Here is a 19,890-nt window from a genome sequence, read left to right as displayed (position 1 = left end):
AGAGAGACGCAGTTTGTACCTGCGTCATTCTGGCATGTCCCCCAATTCAGATTTCAAAGTTTTAGAGCGGCTTCCAGACTTCTTGATACCGAAAATTAAAAGTAGGCGGTGTTGCTCCGAAACATTTTTGTGCACAGAGAAAATCAAAAGTACAACGGGTCAATTTGACCCAAAATCATTGCTCAATCTAAACAAGTTTAGCACCATTGGATGGACAATTTCAAGGGCTTTCCTCTCGTACAAAAATTACTGCTATGGGGATTTTCAAAGTGAAGCTAGAGGCCAGGGAGTAGACCCGACACACACCGTAAATTGTGGATATTTAACGCATGATACACACGGCATGTGGTGATTATTGGAGAAAACAAATATATGCGTTGAAAAAAAGCCCGGACTTATAAAAACTTTCAGCTATACTTTTGAATTATTCTGGAACTAAAAACGATAGAGAGACGCAGTTTGTACCTGCGTCATTCTGGCATGTCCCCCAATTCAGATTTCAAAGTTTTAGAGCGGCTTCCAGACTTCTTGATACCGAAAATTAAAAGTAGGCGGCTGTGCTCCGAAACATTTTTGTGCACAGAGAAAATCAAAAGTACAACGGGTCAATTTGACCCAAAATCATTGCTCAATCTAAACAAGTTTAGCACCATTGGATGGACAATTTCAAGGGCTTTCCTCTCGTACAAAAATTACTGCTATGGGGATTTTCAAAGTGAAGCTAGAGGCCAGGGAGTAGACCCGACACACACCGTAAATTGTGGATATTTAACGCTTGATACACACGGCATGTCGTGATTATTGGAGAAAACAAATATATGCGTTGAAAAAAAGCCCGGACTTATAAAAACTTTCAGCTATACTTTTGAATTATTCTGGAACTAAAAACGATAGAGAGACGCAGTTTGTACCTGCGTCATTCTGGCATGTCCCCCAATTCAGATTTCAAAGTTTTAGAGCGGCTTCCAGACTTCTTGATACCGAAAATTAAAAGTAGGCGGCTGTGCTCCGAAACATTTTTGTGCACAGAGAAAATCAAAAGTACAAAGGGTCAATTTGACCCAAAATCATTGCTCAATCTAAACAAGTTTAGCACCATTGGATGGACAATTTCAAGGGCTTTCCTCTCGTACAAAAATTACTGCTATGGGGATTTTCAAAGTGAAGCTAGAGGCCAGGGAGTAGACCCGACACACACCGTAAATTGTGGATATTTAACGCATGATACACACGGCATGTGGTGATTATTGGAGAAAACAAATATATGCGTTGAAAAAAAGCCCGGACTTATAAAAACTTTCAGCTATACTTTTGAATTATTCTGGAACTAAAAACGATAGAGAGACGCAGTTTGTACCTGCGTCATTCTGGCATGTCCCCCAATTCAGATTTCAAAGTTTTAGAGCGGCTTCCAGACTTCTTGATACCGAAAATTAAAAGTAGGCGGCTGTGCTCCGAAACATTTTTGTGCACAGAGAAAATCAAAAGTACAAAGGGTCAATTTGACCCAAAATCATTGCTCAATCTAAACAAGTTTAGCACCATTGGATGGACAATTTCAAGGGCTTTCCTCTCGTACAAAAATTACTGCTATGGGGATTTTCAAAGTGAAGCTAGAGGCCAGGGAGTAGACCCGACACACACCGTAAATTGTGGATATTTAACGCATGATACACACGGCATGTGGTGATTATTGGAGAAAACAAATATATGCGTTGAAAAAAAGCCCGGACTTATAAAAACTTTCAGCTATACTTTTGAATTATTCTGGAACTAAAAACGATAGAGAGACGCAGTTTGTACCTGCGTCATTCTGGCATGTCCCCCAATTCAGATTTCAAAGTTTTAGAGCGGCTTCCAGACTTCTTGATACCGAAAATTAAAAGTAGGCGGCTGTGCTCCGAAACATTTTTGTGCACAGAGAAAATCAAAAGTACAACGGGTCAATTTGACCCAAAATCATTGCTCAATCTAAACAAGTTTAGCACCATTGGATGGACAATTTCAAGGGCTTTCCTCTCGTACAAAAATTACTGCTATGGGGATTTTCAAAGTGAAGCTAGAGGCCAGGGAGTAGACCCGACACACACCGTAAATTGTGGATATTTAACGCTTGATACACACGGCATGTCGTGATTATTGGAGAAAACAAATATATGCGTTGAAAAAAAGCCCGGACTTATAAAAACTTTCAGCTATACTTTTGAATTATTCTGGAACTAAAAACGATAGAGAGACGCAGTTTGTACCTGCGTCATTCTGGCATGTCCCCCAATTCAGATTTCAAAGTTTTAGAGCGGCTTCCAGACTTCTTGATACCGAAAATTAAAAGTAGGCGGCTGTGCTCCGAAACATTTTTGTGCACAGAGAAAATCAAAAGTACAAAGGGTCAATTTGACCCAAAATCATTGCTCAATCTAAACAAGTTTAGCACCATTGGATGGACAATTTCAAGGGCTTTCCTCTCGTACAAAAATTACTGCTATGGGGATTTTCAAAGTGAAGCTAGAGGCCAGGGAGTAGACCCGACACACACCGTAAATTGTGGATATTTAACGCTTGATACACACGGCATGTCGTGATTATTGGAGAAAACAAATATATGCGTTGAAAAAAAGCCCGGACTTATAAAAACTTTCAGCTATACTTTTGAATTATTCTGGAACTAAAAACGATAGAGAGACGCAGTTTGTACCTGCGTCATTCTGGCATGTCCCCCAATTCAGATTTCAAAGTTTTAGAGCGGCTTCCAGACTTCTTGATACCGAAAATTAAAAGTAGGCGGCTGTGCTCCGAAACATTTTTGTGCACAGAGAAAATCAAAAGTACAAAGGGTCAATTTGACCCAAAATCATTGCTCAATCTAAACAAGTTTAGCACCATTGGATGGACAATTTCAAGGGCTTTCCTCTCGTACAAAAATTACTGCTATGGGGATTTTCAAAGTGAAGCTAGAGGCCAGGGAGTAGACCCGACACACACCGTAAATTGTGGATATTTAACGCTTGATACACACGGCATGTCGTGATTATTGGAGAAAACAAATATATGCGTTGAAAAAAAGCCCGGACTTATAAAAACTTTCAGCTATACTTTTGAATTATTCTGGAACTAAAAACGATAGAGAGACGCAGTTTGTACCTGCGTCATTCTGGCATGTCCCCCAATTCAGATTTCAAAGTTTTAGAGCGGCTTCCAGACTTCTTGATACCGAAAATTAAAAGTAGGCGGCTGTGCTCCGAAACATTTTTGTGCACAGAGAAAATCAAAAGTACAAAGGGTCAATTTGACCCAAAATCATTGCTCAATCTAAACAAGTTTAGCACCATTGGATGGACAATTTCAAGGGCTTTCCTCTCGTACAAAAATTACTGCTATGGGGATTTTCAAAGTGAAGCTAGAGGCCAGGGAGTAGACCCGACACACACCGTAAATTGTGGATATTTAACGCTTGATACACACGGCATGTCGTGATTATTGGAGAAAACAAATATATGCGTTGAAAAAAAGCCCGGACTTATAAAAACTTTCAGCTATACTTTTGAATTATTCTGGAACTAAAAACGATAGAGAGACGCAGTTTGTACCTGCGTCATTCTGGCATGTCCCCCAATTCAGATTTCAAAGTTTTAGAGCGGCTTCCAGACTTCTTGATACCGAAAATTAAAAGTAGGCGGCTGTGCTCCGAAACATTTTTGTGCACAGAGAAAATCAAAAGTACAAAGGGTCAATTTGACCCAAAATCATTGCTCAATCTAAACAAGTTTAGCACCATTGGATGGACAATTTCAAGGGCTTTCCTCTCGTACAAAAATTACTGCTATGGGGATTTTCAAAGTGAAGCTAGAGGCCAGGGAGTAGACCCGACACACACCGTAAATTGTGGATATTTAACGCATGATACACACGGCATGTGGTGATTATTGGAGAAAACAAATATATGCGTTGAAAAAAAGCCCGGACTTATAAAAACTTTCAGCTATACTTTTGAATTATTCTGGAACTAAAAACGATAGAGAGACGCAGTTTGTACCTGCGTCATTCTGGCATGTCCCCCAATTCAGATTTCAAAGTTTTAGAGCGGCTTCCAGACTTCTTGATACCGAAAATTAAAAGTAGGCGGCTGTGCTCCGAAACATTTTTGTGCACAGAGAAAATCAAAAGTACAAAGGGTCAATTTGACCCAAAATCATTGCTCAATCTAAACAAGTTTAGCACCATTGGATGGACAATTTCAAGGGCTTTCCTCTCGTACAAAAATTACTGCTATGGGGATTTTCAAAGTGAAGCTAGAGGCCAGGGAGTAGACCCGACACACACCGTAAATTGTGGATATTTAACGCATGATACACACGGCATGTGGTGATTATTGGAGAAAACAAATATATGCGTTGAAAAAAAGCCCGGACTTATAAAAACTTTCAGCTATACTTTTGAATTATTCTGGAACTAAAAACGATAGAGAGACGCAGTTTGTACCTGCGTCATTCTGGCATGTCCCCCAATTCAGATTTCAAAGTTTTAGAGCGGCTTCCAGACTTCTTGATACCGAAAATTAAAAGTAGGCGGCTGTGCTCCGAAACATTTTTGTGCACAGAGAAAATCAAAAGTACAAAGGGTCAATTTGACCCAAAATCATTGCTCAATCTAAACAAGTTTAGCACCATTGGATGGACAATTTCAAGGGCTTTCCTCTCGTACAAAAATTACTGCTATGGGGATTTTCAAAGTGAAGCTAGAGGCCAGGGAGTAGACCCGACACACACCGTAAATTGTGGATATTTAACGCATGATACACACGGCATGTGGTGATTATTGGAGAAAACAAATATATGCGTTGAAAAAAAGCCCGGACTTATAAAAACTTTCAGCTATACTTTTGAATTATTCTGGAACTATAAACGATAGAGAGACGCAGTTTGTACCTGCGTCATTCTGGCATGTCCCCCAATTCAGATTTCAAAGTTTTAGAGCGGCTTCCAGACTTCTTGATACCGAAAATTAAAAGTAGGCGGCTGTGCTCCGAAACATTTTTGTGCACAGAGAAAATCAAAAGTACAACGGGTCAATTTGACCCAAAATCATTGCTCAATCTAAACAAGTTTAGCACCATTGGATGGACAATTTCAAGGGCTTTCCTCTCGTACAAAAATTACTGCTATGGGGATTTTCAAAGTGAAGCTAGAGGCCAGGGAGTAGACCCGACACACACCGTAAATTGTGGATATTTAACGCTTGATACACACGGCATGTCGTGATTATTGGAGAAAACAAATATATGCGTTGAAAAAAAGCCCGGACTTATAAAAACTTTCAGCTATACTTTTGAATTATTCTGGAACTAAAAACGATAGAGAGACGCAGTTTGTACCTGCGTCATTCTGGCATGTCCCCCAATTCAGATTTCAAAGTTTTAGAGCGGCTTCCAGACTTCTTGATACCGAAAATTAAAAGTAGGCGGCTGTGCTCCGAAACATTTTTGTGCACAGAGAAAATCAAAAGTACAAAGGGTCAATTTGACCCAAAATCATTGCTCAATCTAAACAAGTTTAGCACCATTGGATGGACAATTTCAAGGGCTTTCCTCTCGTACAAAAATTACTGCTATGGGGATTTTCAAAGTGAAGCTAGAGGCCAGGGAGTAGACCCGACACACACCGTAAATTGTGGATATTTAACGCTTGATACACACGGCATGTCGTGATTATTGGAGAAAACAAATATATGCGTTGAAAAAAAGCCCGGACTTATAAAAACTTTCAGCTATACTTTTGAATTATTCTGGAACTAAAAACGATAGAGAGACGCAGTTTGTACCTGCGTCATTCTGGCATGTCCCCCAATTCAGATTTCAAAGTTTTAGAGCGGCTTCCAGACTTCTTGATACCGAAAATTAAAAGTAGGCGGCTGTGCTCCGAAACATTTTTGTGCACAGAGAAAATCAAAAGTACAAAGGGTCAATTTGACCCAAAATCATTGCTCAATCTAAACAAGTTTAGCACCATTGGATGGACAATTTCAAGGGCTTTCCTCTCGTACAAAAATTACTGCTATGGGGATTTTCAAAGTGAAGCTAGAGGCCAGGGAGTAGACCCGACACACACCGTAAATTGTGGATATTTAACGCTTGATACACACGGCATGTCGTGATTATTGGAGAAAACAAATATATGCGTTGAAAAAAAGCCCGGACTTATAAAAACTTTCAGCTATACTTTTGAATTATTCTGGAACTAAAAACGATAGAGAGACGCAGTTTGTACCTGCGTCATTCTGGCATGTCCCCCAATTCAGATTTCAAAGTTTTAGAGCGGCTTCCAGACTTCTTGATACCGAAAATTAAAAGTAGGCGGCTGTGCTCCGAAACATTTTTGTGCACAGAGAAAATCAAAAGTACAAAGGGTCAATTTGACCCAAAATCATTGCTCAATCTAAACAAGTTTAGCACCATTGGATGGACAATTTCAAGGGCTTTCCTCTCGTACAAAAATTACTGCTATGGGGATTTTCAAAGTGAAGCTAGAGGCCAGGGAGTAGACCCGACACACACCGTAAATTGTGGATATTTAACGCTTGATACACACGGCATGTCGTGATTATTGGAGAAAACAAATATATGCGTTGAAAAAAAGCCCGGACTTATAAAAACTTTCAGCTATACTTTTGAATTATTCTGGAACTAAAAACGATAGAGAGACGCAGTTTGTACCTGCGTCATTCTGGCATGTCCCCCAATTCAGATTTCAAAGTTTTAGAGCGGCTTCCAGACTTCTTGATACCGAAAATTAAAAGTAGGCGGCTGTGCTCCGAAACATTTTTGTGCACAGAGAAAATCAAAAGTACAACGGGTCAATTTGACCCAAAATCATTGCTCAATCTAAACAAGTTTAGCACCATTGGATGGACAATTTCAAGGGCTTTCCTCTCGTACAAAAATTACTGCTATGGGGATTTTCAAAGTGAAGCTAGAGGCCAGGGAGTAGACCCGACACACACCGTAAATTGTGGATATTTAACGCTTGATACACACGGCATGTCGTGATTATTGGAGAAAACAAATATATGCGTTGAAAAAAAGCCCGGACTTATAAAAACTTTCAGCTATACTTTTGAATTATTCTGGAACTAAAAACGATAGAGAGACGCAGTTTGTACCTGCGTCATTCTGGCATGTCCCCCAATTCAGATTTCAAAGTTTTAGAGCGGCTTCCAGACTTCTTGATACCGAAAATTAAAAGTAGGCGGCTGTGCTCCGAAACATTTTTGTGCACAGAGAAAATCAAAAGTACAAAGGGTCAATTTGACCCAAAATCATTGCTCAATCTAAACAAGTTTAGCACCATTGGATGGACAATTTCAAGGGCTTTCCTCTCGTACAAAAATTACTGCTATGGGGATTTTCAAAGTGAAGCTAGAGGCCAGGGAGTAGACCCGACACACACCGTAAATTGTGGATATTTAACGCTTGATACACACGGCATGTCGTGATTATTGGAGAAAACAAATATATGCGTTGAAAAAAAGCCCGGACTTATAAAAACTTTCAGCTATACTTTTGAATTATTCTGGAACTAAAAACGATAGAGAGACGCAGTTTGTACCTGCGTCATTCTGGCATGTCCCCCAATTCAGATTTCAAAGTTTTAGAGCGGCTTCCAGACTTCTTGATACCGAAAATTTAAAGTAGGCGGCTGTGCTCCGAAACATTTTTGTGCACAGAGAAAATCAAAAGTACAAAGGGTCAATTTGACCCAAAATCATTGCTCAATCTAAACAAGTTTAGCACCATTGGATGGACAATTTCAAGGGCTTTCCTCTCGTACAAAAATTACTGCTATGGGGATTTTCAAAGTGAAGCTAGAGGCCAGGGAGTAGACCCGACACACACCGTAAATTGTGGATATTTAACGCATGATACACACGGCATGTCGTGATTATTGGAGAAAACAAATATATGCGTTGAAAAAAAGCCCGGACTTATAAAAACTTTCAGCTATACTTTTGAATTATTCTGGAACTAAAAACGATAGAGAGACGCAGTTTGTACCTGCGTCATTCTGGCATGTCCCCCAATTCAGATTTCAAAGTTTTAGAGCGGCTTCCAGACTTCTTGATACCGAAAATTAAAAGTAGGCGGCTGTGCTCCGAAACTTTTTTGTGCACAGAGAAAATCAAAAGTACAAAGGGTCAATTTGACCCAAAATCATTGCTCAATCTAAACAAGTTTAGCACCATTGGATGGACAATTTCAAGGGCTTTCCTCTCGTACAAAAATTACTGCTATGGGGATTTTCAAAGTGAAGCTAGAGGCCAGGGAGTAGACCCGACACACACCGTAAATTGTGGATATTTAACGCATGATACACACGGCATGTGGTGATTATTGGAGAAAACAAATATATGCGTTGAAAAAAAGCCCGGACTTATAAAAACTTTCAGCTATACTTTTGAATTATTCTGGAACTAAAAACGATAGAGAGACGCAGTTTGTACCTGCGTCATTCTGGCATGTCCCCCAATTCAGATTTCAAAGTTTTAGAGCGGCTTCCAGACTTCTTGATACCGAAAATTAAAAGTAGGCGGCTGTGCTCCGAAACAATTTTGTGCACAGAGAAAATCAAAAGTACAACGGGTCAATTTGACCCCAAATCATTGCTCAATCTAAACAAGTTTAGCACCATTGGATGGACAATTTCAAGGGCTTTCCTCTCGTACAAAAATTACTGCTATGGGGATTTTCAAAGTGAAGCTAGAGGCCAGGGAGTAGACCCGACACACACCGTAAATTGTGGATATTTAACGCATGATACACACGGCATGTCGTGATTATTGGAGAAAACAAATATATGCGTTGAAAAAAAGCCCGGACTTATAAAAACTTTCAGCTATACTTTTGAATTATTCTGGAACTAAAAACGATAGAGAGACGCAGTTTGTACCTGCGTCATTCTGGCATGTCCCCCAATTCAGATTTCAAAGTTTTAGAGCGGCTTCCAGACTTCTTGATACCGAAAATTAAAAGTAGGCGGTGTTGCTCCGAAACATTTTTGTGCACAGAGAAAATCAAAAGTACAACGGGTCAATTTGACCCAAAATCATTGCTCAATCTAAACAAGTTTAGCACCATTGGATGGACAATTTCAAGGGCTTTCCTCTCGTACAAAAATTACTGCTATGGGGATTTTCAAAGTGAAGCTAGAGGCCAGGGAGTAGACCCGACACACACCGTAAATTGTGGATATTTAACGCATGATACACACGGCATGTGGTGATTATTGGAGAAAACAAATATATGCGTTGAAAAAAAGCCCGGACTTATAAAAACTTTCAGCTATACTTTTGAATTATTCTGGAACTAAAAACGATAGAGAGACGCAGTTTGTACCTGCGTCATTCTGGCATGTCCCCCAATTCAGATTTCAAAGTTTTAGAGCGGCTTCCAGACTTCTTGATACCGAAAATTAAAAGTAGGCGGCTGTGCTCCGAAACTTTTTTGTGCACAGAGAAAATCAAAAGTACAAAGGGTCAATTTGACCCAAAATCATTGCTCAATCTTAACAAGTTTAGCACCATTGGATGGACAATTTCAAGGGCTTTCCTCTCGTACAAAAATTACTGCTATGGGGATTTTCAAAGTGAAGCTAGAGGCCAGGGAGTAGACCCGACACACACCGTAAATTGTGGATATTTAACGCATGATACACACGGCATGTGGTGATTATTGGAGAAAACAAATATATGCGTTGAAAAAAAGCCCGGACTTATAAAAACTTTCAGCTATACTTTTGAATTATTCTGGAACTAAAAACGATAGAGAGACGCAGTTTGTACCTGCGTCATTCTGGCATGTCCCCCAATTCAGATTTCAAAGTTTTAGAGCGGCTTCCAGACTTCTTGATACCGAAAATTAAAAGTAGGCGGCTGTGCTCCGAAACTTTTTTGTGCACAGAGAAAATCAAAAGTACAAAGGGTCAATTTGACCCAAAATCATTGCTCAATCTTAACAAGTTTAGCACCATTGGATGGACAATTTCAAGGGCTTTCCTCTCGTACAAAAATTACTGCTATGGGGATTTTCAAAGTGAAGCTAGAGGCCAGGGAGTAGACCCGACACACACCGTAAATTGTGGATATTTAACGCATGATACACACGGCATGTACAGTGGTGGTTATTGGAGAAAACAAATATATGCGTTGAAAAAAAGCCCGGACTTATAAAAACTTTCAGCTATACTTTTGAATTATTCTGGAACTAAAAACGATAGAGAGACGCAGTTTGTACCTGCGTCATTCTGGCATGTCCCCCAATTCAGATTTCAAAGTTTTAGAGCGGCTTCCAGACTTCTTGATACCGAAAATTAAAAGTAGGCGGCTCTGCTCCGAAACTTTTTTGTGCACAGAGAAAATCAAAAGTACAACGGGTCAATTTGACCCAAAATCATTGCTCAATCTAAACAAGTTTAGCACCATTGGATGGACAATTTCAAGGGCTTTCCTCTCGTACAAAAATTACTGCTATGGGGATTTTCAAAGTGAAGCTAGAGGCCAGGGAGTAGACCCGACACACACCGTAAATTGTGGATATTTAACGCATGATACACACGGCATGTGGTGATTATTGGAGAAAACAAATATATGCGTTGAAAAAAAGCCCGGACTTATAAAAACTTTCAGCTATACTTTTGAATTATTCTGGAACTAAAAACGATAGAGAGACGCAGTTTGTACCTGCGTCATTCTGGCATGTCCCCAATTCAGATTTCAAAGTTTTAGAGCGGCTTCCAGACTTCTTGATACCGAAAATTAAAAGTAGGCGGCTGTGCTCCGAAACATTTTTGTGCACAGAGAAAATCAAAAGTACAACGGGTCAATTTGACCCAAAATCATTGCTCAATCTAAACAAGTTTAGCATCATTGGATGGACAATTTCAAGGGCTTTCCTCTCGTACAAAAATTACTGCTATGGGGATTTTCAAAGTGAAGCTAGAGGCCAGGGAGTAGACCCGACACACACCGTAAATTGTGGATATTTAACGCATGATACACACGGCATGTGGTGATTATTGGAGAAAACAAATATATGCGTTGAAAAAAAGCCCGGACTTATAAAAACTTTCAGCTATACTTTTGAATTATTCTGGAACTAAAAACGATAGAGAGACGCACTTTGTACCTGCGTCATTCTGGCATGTCCCCCAATTCAGATTTCAAAGTTTTAGAGCGGCTTCCAGACTTCTTGATACCGAAAATTAAAAGTAGGCGGTGTTGCTCCGAAACATTTTTGTGCACAGAGAAAATCAAAAGTACAAAGGGTCAATTTGACCCAAAATCATTGCTCAATCTAAACAAGTTTAGCACCATTGGATGGACAATTTCAAGGGCTTTCCTCTCGTACAAAAATTACTGCTATGGGGATTTTCAAAGTGAAGCTAGAGGCCAGGGAGTAGACCCGACACACACCGTAAATTGTGGATATTTAACGCATGATACACACGGCATGTGGTGATTATTGGAGAAAACAAATATATGCGTTGAAAAAAAACCCGGACTTATAAAAACTTTAAGCTATACTTTTGAATTATTCTGGAACTAAAAACGATAGAGAGACGCAGTTTGTACCTGCGTCATTCTGGCATGTCCCCCAATTCAGATTTCAAAGTTTTAGAGCGGCTTCCAGACTTCTTGATACCGAAAATTAAAAGTAGGCGGTGTTGCTCCGAAACATTTTTGTGCACAGAGAAAATCAAAAGTACAACGGGTCAATTTGACCCAAAATCATTGCTCAATCTAAACAAGTTTAGCACCATTGGATGGACAATTTCAAGGGCTTTCCTCTCGTACAAAAATTACTGCTATGGGGATTTTCAAAGTGAAGCTAGAGGCCAGGGAGTAGACCCGACACACACCGTAAATTGTGGATATTTAACGCATGATACACACGGCATGTGGTGATTATTGGAGAAAACAAATATATGCGTTGAAAAAAAGCCCGGACTTATAAAAACTTTCAGCTATACTTTTGAATTATTCTGGAACTAAAAACGATAGAGAGACGCAGTTTGTACCTGCGTCATTCTGGCATGTCCCCAATTCAGATTTCAAAGTTTTAGAGCGGCTTCCAGACTTCTTGATACCGAAAATTAAAAGTAGGCGGCTGTGCTCCGAAACATTTTTGTGCACAGAGAAAATCAAAAGTACAACGGGTCAATTTGACCCAAAATCATTGCTCAATCTAAACAAGTTTAGCATCATTGGATGGACAATTTCAAGGGCTTTCCTCTCGTACAAAAATTACTGCTATGGGGATTTTCAAAGTGAAGCTAGAGGCCAGGGAGTAGACCCGACACACACCGTAAATTGTGGATATTTAACGCATGATACACACGGCATGTGGTGATTATTGGAGAAAACAAATATATGCGTTGAAAAAAAGCCCGGACTTATAAAAACTTTCAGCTATACTTTTGAATTATTCTGGAACTAAAAACGATAGAGAGACGCAGTTTGTACCTGCGTCATTCTGGCATGTCCCCCAATTCAGATTTCAAAGTTTTAGAGCGGCTTCCAGACTTCTTGATACCGAAAATTAAAAGTAGGCGGCTGTGCTCCGAAACATTTTTGTGCACAGAGAAAATCAAAAGTACAACGGGTCAATTTGACCCAAAATCATTGCTCAATCTAAACAAGTTTAGCACCATTGGATGGACAATTTCAAGGGCTTTCCTCTCGTACAAAAATTACTGCTATGGGGATTTTCAAAGTGAAGCTAGAGGCCAGGGAGTAGACCCGACACACACCGTAAATTGTGGATATTTAACGCATGATACACACGGCATGTGGTGATTATTGGAGAAAACAAATATATGCGTTGAAAAAAAGCCCGGACTTATAAAAACTTTCAGCTATACTTTTGAATTATTCTGGAACTAAAAACGATAGAGAGACGCACTTTGTACCTGCGTCATTCTGGCATGTCCCCCAATTCAGATTTCAAAGTTTTAGAGCGGCTTCCAGACTTCTTGATACCGAAAATTAAAAGTAGGCGGTGTTGCTCCGAAACATTTTTGTGCACAGAGAAAATCAAAAGTACAAAGGGTCAATTTGACCCAAAATCATTGCTCAATCTAAACAAGTTTAGCACCATTGGATGGACAATTTCAAGGGCTTTCCTCTCGTACAAAAATTACTGCTATGGGGATTTTCAAAGTGAAGCTAGAGGCCAGGGAGTAGACCCGACACACACCGTAAATTGTGGATATTTAACGCATGATACACACGGCATGTGGTGATTATTGGAGAAAACAAATATATGCGTTGAAAAAAAACCCGGACTTATAAAAACTTTCAGCTATACTTTTGAATTATTCTGGAACTAAAAACGATAGAGAGACGCAGTTTGTACCTGCGTCATTCTGGCATGTCCCCCAATTCAGATTTCAAAGTTTTAGAGCGGCTTCCAGACTTCTTGATACCGAAAATTAAAAGTAGGCGGTGTTGCTCCGAAACATTTTTGTGCACAGAGAAAATCAAAAGTACAACGGGTCAATTTGACCCAAAATCATTGCTCAATCTAAACAAGTTTAGCACCATTGGATGGACAATTTCAAGGGCTTTCCTCTCGTACAAAAATTACTGCTATGGGGATTTTCAAAGTGAAGCTAGAGGCCAGGGAGTAGACCCGACACACACCGTAAATTGTGGATATTTAACGCATGATACACACGGCATGTGGTGATTATTGGAGAAAACAAATATATGCGTTGAAAAAAAGCCCGGACTTATAAAAACTTTCAGCTATACTTTTGAATTATTCTGGAACTAAAAACGATAGAGAGACGCAGTTTGTACCTGCGTCATTCTGGCATGTCCCCAATTCAGATTTCAAAGTTTTAGAGCGGCTTCCAGACTTCTTGATACCGAAAATTAAAAGTAGGCGGCTGTGCTCCGAAACATTTTTGTGCACAGAGAAAATCAAAAGTACAACGGGTCAATTTGACCCAAAATCATTGCTCAATCTAAACAAGTTTAGCATCATTGGATGGACAATTTCAAGGGCTTTCCTCTCGTACAAAAATTACTGCTATGGGGATTTTCAAAGTGAAGCTAGAGGCCAGGGAGTAGACCCGACACACACCGTAAATTGTGGATATTTAACGCATGATACACACGGCATGTGGTGATTATTGGAGAAAACAAATATATGCGTTGAAAAAAAGCCCGGACTTATAAAAACTTTCAGCTATACTTTTGAATTATTCTGGAACTAAAAACGATAGAGAGACGCAGTTTGTACCTGCGTCATTCTGGCATGTCCCCCAATTCAGATTTCAAAGTTTTAGAGCGGCTTCCAGACTTCTTGATACCGAAAATTAAAAGTAGGCGGCTGTGCTCCGAAACATTTTTGTGCACAGAGAAAATCAAAAGTACAACGGGTCAATTTGACCCAAAATCATTGCTCAATCTAAACAAGTTTAGCACCATTGGATGGACAATTTCAAGGGCTTTCCTCTCGTACAAAAATTACTGCAATGGGGATTTTCAAAGTGAAGCTAGAGGCCAGGGAGTAGACCCGACACACACCGTAAACTGTGGATATTTAACGCATGATACACACGGCATGTGGTGATTATTGGAGAAAACAAATATATGCGTTGAAAAAAAGCCCGGACTTATAAAAACTTTCAGCTATACTTTTGAATTATTCTGGAACTAAAAACGATAGAGAGACGCAGTTTGTACCTGCGTCATTCTGGCATGTCCCCCAATTCAGATTTCAAAGTTTTAGAGCGGCTTCCAGACTTCTTGATACCGAAAATTAAAAGTAGGCGGCTGTGCTCCGAAACATTTTTGTGCACAGAGAAAATCAAAAGTACAAAGGGTCAATTTGACCCAAAATCATTGCTCAATCTAAACAAGTTTAGCACCATTGGATGGACAATTTCAAGGGCTTTCCTCTCGTACAAAAATTACTGCTATGGGGATTTTCAAAGTGAAGCTAGAGGCCAGGGAGTAGACCCGACACACACCGTAAATTGTGGATATTTAACGCATGATACACACGGCATGTGGTGATTATTGGAGAAAACAAATATATGCGTTGAAAAAAAGCCCGGACTTATAAAAACTTTCAGCTATACTTTCAGCTAGACGCAGTTTGTACCGTGTGTATCATGCATTAAATATCCACAATTTACGGTGTGTGTCGGGTCTACTCCCTGGCCTCTAGCTTCACTTTGAAAATCCCCATAGCAGTAATTTTTGTACGAGAGGAAAGCCCTTGAAATTGTCCATCCAATGGTGCTAAACTTGTTTAGATTGAGCAATGATTTTGGGTCAAATTGACCCGTTGTACTTTTGATTTTCTCTGTGCACAAAAATGTTTCGGAGCACAGCCGCCTACTTTTAATTTTCGGTATCAAGAAGTCTGGAAGCCGCTCTAAAACTTTGAAATCTGAATTGGGGGACATGCCAGAATGACGCAGGTTTGACCGTGAGCAAGTATGTCAACTATTTACCTGAACTGACTCTTAATTAAACATTACTGGAACCCCCATTACTGGGATATAATTTTAACTTTGTAAAGTTTGAACCTCCCTAAACATACCCTGGTAGTTGTAAAATTTGATATAACAATGATATCAATTTTACAACTACTAGGACGTGTGCACACATACACTTTTGGAAATAAAGACGAAACGGTAATTTAGAATTAATTGTAAATTATGCATATTTTGCGCGATTCCTTGTTTCTACATAATTTTGATACTTTGTTTTGGGTTGTTTCAAGAGACATTTTGCTTGAAATTTGAGGGGAAAATTATATAACTTTTACTTAAGGGCTTATGTATACATAAATTAGTGTAAATATAAAATAGAGGCAAAAATTATAACTTACAATTTTTGCAAACTATTTTCAGGTCAAGCCATTTTTGTGCTTTTATATAGATGGCCCAGACTTAAATCTTCTAGCGCCTCCTTTGCTTATATATACGCCGGGTGACGCTTCAATGAAATAGGAATGGAAGACCTGTATAGAACTCTTTGTCTGTACTGTAATTCCGTACACAGTATTTAAGAACACAAAAATGCAGGGCCGCCAGGTCTATAGGAATGGCGCCCAGTCACGGCATTATGTCCTCCCACCGAACAAAACTCAATCTTCATGCTCCTTCGCTTTGCGTATAGGCATGAAAAAATAGTTTTGCTCTATCGGGCGACATAAAAATTACACTGACACATCAGTCTGATTCCAAAGAATTGGTGTAGTAGCCGACAAAGAATATCGGTTAAAAAGGTTTTGTTTCATTACCTCAAAGCGGATCACGGTTTGCAGAAAGTGTCTTGTAGCCATCTTGGTACATATGGTCCTTCTTATAGCTCGATTTCTCTCTTGGATGCCTTCTCTGATGCTAAAACTCTCTGTCTGTCCTCTGAGGAAATGCTGGTTTTCTCCCCACTCTCTAGATGTTGGATGGTTATCCAACCAGATTTACTTGTGTCAGTTTTCCCAACCAAATTTCCAACTGTCCGCAGAAAGAGAACGTTGCTATTTTCCTTTTTTGTAAGCTGTTGTGCCTCTCCCGCTCGAAGCTCTTTGAATCTTACATCATTCTCGTTTGTTGTTGCGTTTGTGATCGACTGGAACTTTCGGTCGAAATAATGCTGACAATATTAATATGTAGAATGGCAAGTCGACTCATCTGTATTATACATCGTTTCTCGGTAGTACTGATTTACTAATGTACACGGTATTGAGGTGTATCCTCTGGCGTATATCGGCAAGACCTATTCTTTTAGCGCCTCTTGTATACTACAGGGTTATGCTTCATTGAACTAGGAATGTCAACTATTTCCTTGACTTGTTATTGGAATCAATGGACGCTGATGTTGTGGTACCCGCAGATTCTCTGTGTAACAACGGGACAAACTTTAAGATGTCACACAGCTTTAGTGAGAAGTTGGCAAGGCACCAATTCGTTTTGAGATTAACCACGGTGGAAGGATGTAATAATAAATCTGAGTAATGAGTACTGAGTGCTAACACACATCGGTGTATAGGACTATGGGTAAAACCAAAATATTAATATTCTTTATCCCCGATGCAAATTAAACATAATAAATCGTTTGCAGTACCCGCTGCTAAAACATGGGATTCGTACTGACTCTATACAGCATAGCCACCGGGCAATGTGGTCTAGTTGGTATGACACTGTTCTAGAATTGCAAAGGTCGTGGGTTCGAATCTCACCCGAGTAACATGCCTTATTTTTTTTCACAAAACTCGGTTAGTACCGAGTTTACAAGGAATTGTTACACACATCTGAGTATATGGGTAAAAAAAACTCATGTCGCACCCGATTTTGGTGGATCTGGAACCTGAGATCCGATCTGGGCCAAATCACATAGCAAATCTTTAGGAGAAAACAAAGCTTGAAACATTTCTTTTCTAAGCAAAGTCGGTCACTAGCCACAACATGCAAACTTAATGTAACCTTTGCAAATAATTTGTTTTTGCTAAGCAATACTTTTATGTAATTACATTTGTGTATAGTGCCTGCATGCTCTGTGAAATAGGGACAAGTATAATAGATGCTTAACGGCATATATTTTTTTCTTACTGTGCGATTTCCATTTCAACGCAAAGGCAATCCCTAGGGCCCCCTACTTCTTGGAATAAATACTTGGCTGCAGGGGCGTCAATCCGCGTTGAAAGATGGGGGACGCATAACATTTACGGCCTGGGGTCCGGGGCCCGCTTTAGGGCCGGCATTTTTGTTTGTTTAGGCCGTAGATGCTCTCTATGGCAATCTAGGGAGTCTGAGGGGTGACGTCCCCCTCCCAGATAGTGGAATTTAATGCCTATTTCAAGCTATGGTGCACTTTTTTTGCTATCATGGTCATTGTATTTAAAATTAAAAAACAACTCAATGTAGCTTCGTAATATCCGATATTGTTTCTGCATTATATATGCTCAGATGGCGTTTCATCCCTATCATCACCAGCATCGTCTAGGGCGGACAAAGACAAGACATTTAATTGGGTTGGAGGGGGTGGGGTTGGTGGAGGTGGGGGGGGGGCAAGTCTGTTAAAGATGGAGCCTGCGATAAAGCAGGGCGCTAAGCCAAAGGCCCAGGAAGTTTTGCATTGTACATGCTCTGCGTTGCAATCTCAGAGAGCTACTGGCCAACGAAACGGAACAATAAGCCTTCAAAATTTGAGCAGTAGAATTTGGGCCTTTTCAGATTTTGGAAATGCTTGGACTTCCATTATCAATGCAAAAATGGGTATGTGTAGTGGACTGTTTGTTTATACGCAAGGTTTCAAATAACATACAGAGACAGCACGTCACCGTGAAGTAAAACATACAGTAGCCTATCTACAATAGAACTAAAAAGTACATTTTGGAACCTCCTTAACACATTCCGACCTAGTGGTAACCGGTCCAAGGCATCAAACATGTTTTAAAGGGACAGTCAATATATTCCAATAATTTTTACTGCATTTCAATACACACAGAGTCTTATAGTAATACAATTTATTTAAACAATACTGGAACCCCCATTACTGGGCTATAATTTTAATTTTGTAAAGTTTGAACCTCCCTAAACATGCCCTGATAGTTGTAAAATTTGATATAACAATGATATCAATTTTACACCTACCAGGACGTGTGCACACATACACTTGTGGAATTAAAGACGAAATGGCAATTTAGAATTTGTAGATTATGCATATTTTCCGTGATTCCTTGTTTCTGCATAATTATTTGATACTTTGTTTTGGGTTGTTTCAAGAGACATTTTGCTTGAAATTTGAGGGGAAAATTATATAACTTTTACTACATGGCTTATGTATAAATAAATTTGTGTAAATAGAAAACAAACATTACAACTTACAATTTATGCAAACTATGCATATTTTCAGGTCAAGCCATTTTTGTGCTTTTATATAGACAGCCCAAACTTAAATCTTCTAGCGCCTCCTTAGCTTATATATACGCCGGGTAACGCTTCAATGAAATGGGAATGGAAGACCTGTATAGAACTCTTTGTCTGTGCTGTAATTCCGTACACTGTATTTTTAAGAACACGAAAATGCAGGGCCGCCAGGTCGATAGGAATGGCGCCCAGTCACGGCATTATGTCCTCCCACCGAACAAAACTCAATCTTCATGCTCCTTCGCTTTGCGTATAGGCATGAGGGGAAAAAATACTTGTACTCTATCGGGCGACATAAAAATTACACTGACACATGTAACATTCGCCACTCTCGGAGAGGGGCAATGCGAAGCGCTTTCGTACATTCAGCGAATGTTGTGAAGAGGGTAATTCGCCATCGATCAAATTGCAACATTTGGGCGAATTCATCGCGAATTTCAAACATTCATATTCGCAAGATATCGCCCAAGTGTGAGAGTAGCATCAAGACACACGATTCAACAAAACTGGGGAACATTGTGTGCCCCCCCCCCCCCAACCCAGGATTGGGGGAAATGACGGGACACAGGGTTTGGTCTTACACACTGCAAAAGATGAGTTTCATGATAAAAGTGGACCAGAGACACGGGGGACATTTGATATTGTGTCCCCACCCCTCGAAAATGTAGTGGGGTGGGGTAGGGAGACACGGCCTTTCCACTATTTCAAGGGGGAGGTGCAAATCTGCCAACGATGGAGCATGCGTGTGAGAAGCCATTACAGCATGGGTGCGGACCCGATCAAGGGCCCGGGAAAATTGTGCATTTTAGATGCTCTGTGGTGCAATAAAGGGACAATTTTGAGGGGGACATTTGATATAGTGTCCACCACCCTTCAAAAAGTTGTGTCATCCTTTGTCCCCAGGATTAATGTACATGGTGCGACACAGGGTTTGGTCTTACACAGTGCAAAA

This window comes from Asterias amurensis, chromosome 17, assembly GCF_032118995.1.
Source record: "Asterias amurensis chromosome 17, ASM3211899v1".
NCBI classification, from domain to species: Eukaryota; Metazoa; Echinodermata; class Asteroidea; order Forcipulatida; family Asteriidae; genus Asterias; species Asterias amurensis.
This window is presented reverse-complemented; position numbering follows the sequence as displayed.